This window comes from Tupaia chinensis, unplaced genomic scaffold (genome assembly GCF_000334495.1).
Source record: "Tupaia chinensis unplaced genomic scaffold, TupChi_1.0 Scaffold000257_1, whole genome shotgun sequence".
Lineage (NCBI taxonomy): Eukaryota > Metazoa > Chordata > Mammalia > Scandentia > Tupaiidae > Tupaia > Tupaia belangeri.
The window spans coordinates 2,466,520-2,474,299 of record NW_006159737.1 but is presented as its reverse complement, the minus strand read 5'-3'; positions in this window follow the sequence as shown (position 1 = coordinate 2,474,299).

Below are 7,780 nucleotides of genomic sequence, written 5' to 3'. Positions count from 1 at the left end.
TGATTTTATTTTATTCTTATTTATTTGTGAGATTTTTTCCTTAGGGTACATGTGCTTGCCAGAGAGAGAGACAGAGTCAGTGAGAGGAAAAGTGAGAAATCATCCACCAGAAGGGATGGTCACACCACAATCCCCTCTCCTCCATTCTCCTTCAGGGATCTTGGGTTCATGCACATATGCCCAGCCCAGCTTGATTCTCAAGCCACCAGGTCCGGGACTCAAACCGCTATTGGCCATGTGGGAATCCAGTGTGTAACCACTATGCCATCTTCTGGCCCTATGATTTTATTTATTTATTTATTGTTTAAGAATTATTTAATTTAACTTTATTTATTTTAATTTGACCAGAGTGGGACAAAACAAGCAAGTGAGAGAGAGAGAGAAAGCAAGTTGCCAGGTCTGGGACTTGAACCATGGTCAGCCATGTGGGAGTACAGCTCCCTTAACCACATGCCACTTGCTGGCCCTCCTATGATTTTATTTTGATCAATGAATTTATTCCTGCTCACAGTATCTAGTCCATTCTAAGGACTAAATTAAATTCATTACTAGTTGATTGCGACACAGAGTGCCATGAGTGAATGAAACCTTCCTTATTATATCAAGTAAGTTGCCTGTTAGGTACAAAGTTAGGTACATCTCCTACAGAGATGCCTTCTTTCTCTAATCTTCTGCCCTCCCCTTCCTCCAGGTTCTCTGTCTTCTTTTTCCTTCTGACACTTGGGGTCTAGCTCCAGTCTGTAGGTAAGTTTCAAGGTCTTTGAAGTAAGAGTGATTGACAACTCCCATGACCAGATAGTGGTAGGTTCTAACCATTTCTCAAAGCGAGGGTCTTTTTCTTTCCCAGACAACTCAATATCATCTACTTATCTAACTATCTTATCTATCATCTATCTATTTATCTATCATCTATCAGCTATCTGTCTAGATCAATCCATATTATTATCCAGTTGGGAAGCTATAACAAAAGTACTATAAACTAAGTAGCATACAAATAACAGAAAATTATTTTTCACAGCTCTGGAAGTTAGAAAGACTGAGATCAAGATGCTATCAGGTGCTGTGTGATAAAGTTCTGCTTTCTCGTAACTGGTAAACTGTGAGCTGTGTCTTTGCAAGGTAAAGATAGGACAGCATTCCTTTTATTCTTTCTAGGACAAGGTTATAGTATATCATGTTCCTCTCACCTCAGCCTTCCATCTGGGACTATAGGTGTGTGCTGCCACTCACAGCTCTTCTTTTAGATAGAATCTTGCTGTATTGCACAGGCCAGTCTCAAGCTCTCTAGACTTCTGAGTCACTAATATTACAGATGCGTGACACTATGCCTATCCTTTAGGTTGAACCACATAAATCGTGGGCCTCCGATGTGGTAGCACCTGTGGAGTGCAGTCTCAACAGCCTTTGCCACTGCAGTTGTGCTGCTGGGGCCCCTTTTATAAAGAAGCTAAACCCGTTTATGAAGGTTCTGCCTTCATAACCTAATCACCCCCTAAAGGCCCACTCCTTAGTACTGTCACAGTGAGGATTAAGTTTATTTATTTATTTTTTAAAGGTATTTTTGCCTTGGGTTGCGTGTGCTTGCTGGGGGGACAGAGAGAGAGAGAGAGAGAGAGAGAGAGAGAGAGAGAAACAGAGAGGACACATGCACTCAAAGAGACAGAGAGACAGAAAGTGAGAAATCATCCCCTGGGGGAATGGCCACACCACAATCCCTTCTCCTCCATTCTTCTGTCAGGATTTTGGGCATGCATGCACATATGCGTGGCATGAGGTTTAAGCTGCCAGATCCGGGACGCAAACCATGGTTGATCGTGTGCGAATCCAGTGATGTAACTGTTGAGCAATCTGCTGGTCCTTCGATTACTTTTTTCAAATTGTTCAAATATTGTCTCTGATATGAAGTCTTTCCTTCTCCCAGATGTTAGTGACTTTTTCCTTTTGTATATTTGTTGACCTCTGTTAACAATTCTGCAGCACCTCCCTGTTGTTTTATTAACATACTGTTTTCTCAATTCTAGGCTGTAGATTACTAAAAGCTAGGGGTCATTCATTCTTCATTGTTGTACCCCACCATATATATTTTTTTCAGCAGTGCCAGACTAAGACAGATACTAAATAAAATTGAATATTGTTTGTTTACTTAAAAAATACTTAGTTTAAATGGACAGAAAAATTGTTAGACCATATTTATAGATCCTACCAGCAGAAAATTTCTATTTCATCCTACTCAAAGCCTTACTGATTATTAAAAATAAAATCCCTGGCTCTTCCACAGTGGTCCAAGAGCTGGGCACTACTGCACGATATTAGAACCATATGATAAGTCCTAGGTTCCCATCCTGGATTAATCTGAACACATCAGGCATATTCATGGGCTCATCTGTGATCTTGGCTGGCTGGAAGACTGGGGGTCAAGGAGATGGCAGCATGGTGAGTATCTCTCTCTCTCTCTCATAAATAAAATAAGTAAACTTAAATGGCCCCAAATTTGTCCCCAAAATTTGTCATTTGGCATTTGCACTATACAGATTGTGGTTAATTTTTAATATATAATGCTATATTTTTAAAAGTTTATTTTATGAGAGAGAGAGAGAACACCCCCAATCGGGGTTGCCTTCTGTAATCTACCACCAGTCTTGGTTGACTTGGAGCAAAGATGTGGGTGTGTTCCATTCCCATGTAGGCCTAGTTGTATTACTTCTGTGCCCCCCGCCTGGCCCCCAAATATTATATTTTGAATAGCTCTTGAATAATGTTGGCTTTATTACTCAGGTTAAATAATGGATCTTCAAAAAGTTTGTGGAGAATTCATATTATAAATAAAACTATGTATGGATTTAAATTTTTTTTTTTTGGAGTGGTTTCACTATAGGGCGCATGCGCTCGCCAGACAGACAGAGAGAGACAGAGAGACAGAAAGCGAGAAATCACCCCCCAGGGGAGATGGTCACGCCACAATCCCTTCTCCTCCATTCTCCTCTCAGGATCTTGGGCACACATGCACACGTGCCCGGTGTGAGTTTTAAGCCACTGAGTCCAGGACGCGAACCGCGGTCAACTACGTGGGAGTCCAGCAACATAGCCATTATGCTAACTGCTTCCCTGGATTTAAATTTTTTGTAGCAAAATAAACTAATACTTTAATTCCATTTTCCATGAACTCTTGAAATCTTCTTGTTGATGCAGCTTTAGAATGTATTATGAGGCTTCAAATCACTTGGCTCTTGCTTGAGAAAACAGATATTTAGCTTATTTGAAGATCTATGTAGATCTATGTCCATAGTGCTTGGTATTTATGGAACACCGCAGGCTTTAATGAGTGCCTTAAAATATTCAGTCTATCCTAAGAACAATGGTGACTCTGGAATAAGTGTACAACAAAAATAAATAAATAAATATTAAAATAAAAATTTAATAAGTTGTAGAAGCATCTACACCTTGACTTAATTAATTTAAAAAATTTTACTACAGGGCACGTGCACTCACTGGAGAGAGAGAGATACCCCACAAAGAGGATGGCCATATCACAGTCCCTTTTTTCTCTGCTCTCCACTTGGGATTTTGGGCATGCACTCCTATGGCCCCCCCATATCTTTTTAATCGAGCAGGTCCAGAACTTGGATTGCACAGTCAGTCATGTGGGATCCAGTTGACTTAACCTCCATGCCACCTGGTGGCCTGAATTAATTAGTTTTTATAGGATAGGTGAAAAACGACTTTCTTCCCCATGCCCAGTAGATTCTTATAATTTCCAAAGAATTGATTACATCTTAAATGTTACTTTTCATTAAGTCTAGGGTGTTTGTATCACTGTATCATTAAAAAATAAGAAGGTTCAGTATATCAAAGCAGATGTATCTTCCATGGATTTTCTATTTTCATAAGTGATTGCCATTAAGGAAATCTTTTGCTGAAGAGTTATTGACAATAGCTATCACAATTTAAAAATGTTCCTTTAATCCAGAAATTTCCCCTTGTGAAGTGATGTATGCACAAGGATATTCACCAAGGCATTGATTGTATAACACAAGGTGAAAAATGAACTTGAAAAAAAAAATATGTCATGAGCGCTCACTAGAGAGATGAGAGAGAGAGTGGAAAGAGAGAAAATACATGATATGTGACCACAGAGTAATCTCTTCTCCTCCATTCTCCTTTCAGATTTTGGCATGTGCTGACATATTTTTCAAACTGCCAGGTTCAGAACTCAAACTGTGCAATTGGTCATGTGGGATTCAGTCACCTTAACCACCATGCCACCAGCTGACCCATGGCAAAGCAACTTTTACAAGAACTAATATGGAGACGTCACTAATATGTGGCATTTGGTCAATAAAACAGGAAGAATTCAGTATATTTACTATGCAACCATTTATATTAAAGAACAGAATATGTGCTTGTTGTTTATAAACAGTATTTCTTTAGAAAGATATATTAATCATGGATACAAATATTTGCTCAGAGGAGGGGATCTGGGAGAAAGAGAGAGAAAAAGGATTGGGATTTACCTTTCACTGCTTATAGATCGTTCCTTTCTAATATTCTTCCTAGCATAGGCATTACCTATTAAACACAGAAGAGAAATGTATTTCAACAAAATCATGTTCTTATTTCAAAAAGAATGAAATTAATATGTCAATGACCATGTCTCCATTAGTCAGTTTTACTAAGGGAAGTAAAAATGTTATGGCAAAAGATGGAGCCCACAAAACTGATCTCCGAATAGTTACTAGTCACAGGTCTATGATCTTGTATAAACAGAATCTACATAGGTACATATTTAGTCAGAATTTTAAAATTTCATAATGTCATCAACTTCATGAATTTGGAATGTATCATATGAACATATATATATGGATACCTATACAGAGAGAGAAAGATATAGATATAGATACAGATATATTTGACTTTCCTTCCCAAAACTAGATGATACGAATCTTCAGGTCAGTAACTAGTTTCTTTTTTTTAATTATTGTTTTAATGAATCAAACTACTCACCATAGTCTCTTAGTTGTGGCTGGAGGTCAAAAATGTATTTATCATTTGCATAAGAAAGAAATGAATAATAATGAGGTTTAACATCTTTAGTAATCTGTACCTCTAGCTGTGTGGAATCAAAGTGTAGTAATTTATTTTAGTGTCTGTGAATAAAAACTTAGCTTGTGCCATCTTCTTTAGCAATTGAATGATCTGGAGAGTTATTAGCTATTAACTGGATTTATTGAGTGTACTTCTCAAATAGACCTCTACATATACTCATAAAATTATGAAATAAAGATGGAATTGTTGCTGTGAAGGCTTTTAATAAAAGCCATCTAAAGGCAATTTATAAAAGCAGGTCTTGGATATAACCACACATGTGTACCCTACTGCTTGCTACTCATCTAGTTTAGGAAGAGGAATGAGCTTAATGTTCCTTTAACTTCCATGTACTTATCTTCCTTAACATCTTGTTAGTACTCTTCATCCTGTAGAGCTAGTTATTTTTAATGATGCACTGGAAAATTTGAAAGGTCTCAATAAATGCTTACTGAAGGAATGAATGGGGCTGCCCTTTCCTGTGACTTAAGGTTCAAATAAGCCTATTAGAGTACACCTTAAAGGGATTCATTTGCATGAGTGGTTTTGCTTGAGGACTTTGCTTTCTGGTTCTTTTTCTTTTTTTTCCTTTTTTTTTCTTTTTTTTACATTCAAGAAGTGTACATCTTTATGTCTTATAAAATGGATTTTTCCAGTGTAAATACATTACATATTAGTCCAGTCAACAATATAACCATGCACATTATCATCACCAGATAATTTGTTTGAGACAAAGAAGAAACAAGCCCAGAAGACTCAAGTAGGAAGGAGAAAAAGAGGATTAGGTGGGAAAGGTGTGAGATAAAATTTATATGAATGGATTTAGTAAAGAAGTGTGACCATTAGGACTGGCATGTGGCATAATAGTTACATAGTAGTCAACCATGGCTTAAGTCCTGGATCAGGCAGCTTAAAACTAATGCTGGGCACATGTACATATGTGATTGCCCAAAATCCTAAGAGAAGACTGGAAGAGAATGGTTTGAGGTTTGCCATACCTCCTGGAGGTTGATTTCTTGCTTTCTGTTTTTTTCTCTCTGGCAAGCACACACGTCCTGTAGTAAAAATCTCTCTCTCGAAAAAAAAAAAAGGAAAAGAAAAACGAAAGAAAAAAAAAGAAGAAAGAGAAAGAAAGAAGGAAAGAAAGAAAGAAGACCATGTGTATATATTTATGTCTACTATTTATTTCTGTACCAGAAATTATTAACCTACTATTTTGGTGTGGAGTCAAAATAGACATACTGTTTTTGATCAAGTATTAAGACTCACAATGAATAAATATCATCTTCACAACTAAAGCCCATGGTATTTTCCTACTAAGAATTTTTTGTGCTCACAAGAACAGATGTAACGACAAGAGTGTTTCTAGATTCTTCCATTATAGAATTCTAAACATGAACATTATATAATATATATATATATATATATATATGCGCGCATGTGTGGTCCATCTACAAAATGTGAATATGTAACATTTATGATAGATGCTGGGTCCTTGAGTGAAATCCTCTTTACCATGTGAAAGGAATTGCTGTATTTTTTGTATTTTTCTTACTTAACCATCAGGAAGTCAATGTTTGCTTGAATCATCAAAAAATTTATTTCAGACAGCATCTGACATTTTCTCATATTAAAAAAATAAATCCTTGAGTTGACAGACATCTGACAGTAGGAGGTAAGACTCGAGCTGACAGTTGCTTCCTTGCACAGGCTTTTAATTACAGAGTCAGCATGCAAGCTTTAGAAGGCCCCAGGAGTCAGTAACTAACATTGACTAGTGTTCAATCCATTGCTAGAAACACACAGGAAAAATGTAGCAATTAAGTGTGAGTTTCAGTGGAAACTCAGTATATATACCATAGTGTGTATCTGCTGTAGAATCATGAGACTTAATTTCCTATAAAGAAATTTTAAAAAGACTATCATTTTATCCATTTAGCTATATCAAAAAGAGTTGTGTCCTCTAATTAAAATTGTATAGTAATTGAGACTTAGAAATTATTTACCAAAATATCTAAGCCATTTGAATACCAAAGCCACATTTTAAAAATGTGTGTTAGGTATATGTTCCTGTTTCTTAAGCACAGTATTCTGAACAAAATATAAATTTCTCTTATGCATCACGTCCCAGAGATAAATTTCAATTGTGCAGTTCAACTGTGAACAAAATGAAACTTCACATTTTCTAGTGTGGTATCTTGTATCAGTTGTTTTTTATTAGCATCAGCTTTTAGCATAACAGTCCTGTTGGTCTTTCTAAAAGGCTATTTTATGTAATTTAGGCATATAGATGAGGAAGTTCATGAAGTTAAAAAATCCTTATTTTAAATCAATGGAATTTTATCTGTGGCTCAAAATAATGCTTCTTTCCTTGTGGACTCAAGAATTTATTATTGCCACTTTTCTAATAAGTTCCTAACGTATTTGCAGAGAATCTATTATATGCCAAGCATGTGGGGAGTTGGCAGACAAGTGTCATTTGGATGAACAAAATGCTACTGAACTCAAATACACTGGGATGCAGAAAGTCATTATTTCTCCCCAGGATTTCCACATCTGCAGGCATGGTCAAAATGCTGGCTTTTTAAGATCTTCTATGTTTTATAAAAGTTTATTTATTTGGGGGACCAGCAGATGGTATAATAGTTATGTTGCTGGACTCCCATGTAGTCAACTGTGGTTCAAGTCCCGGATGTGA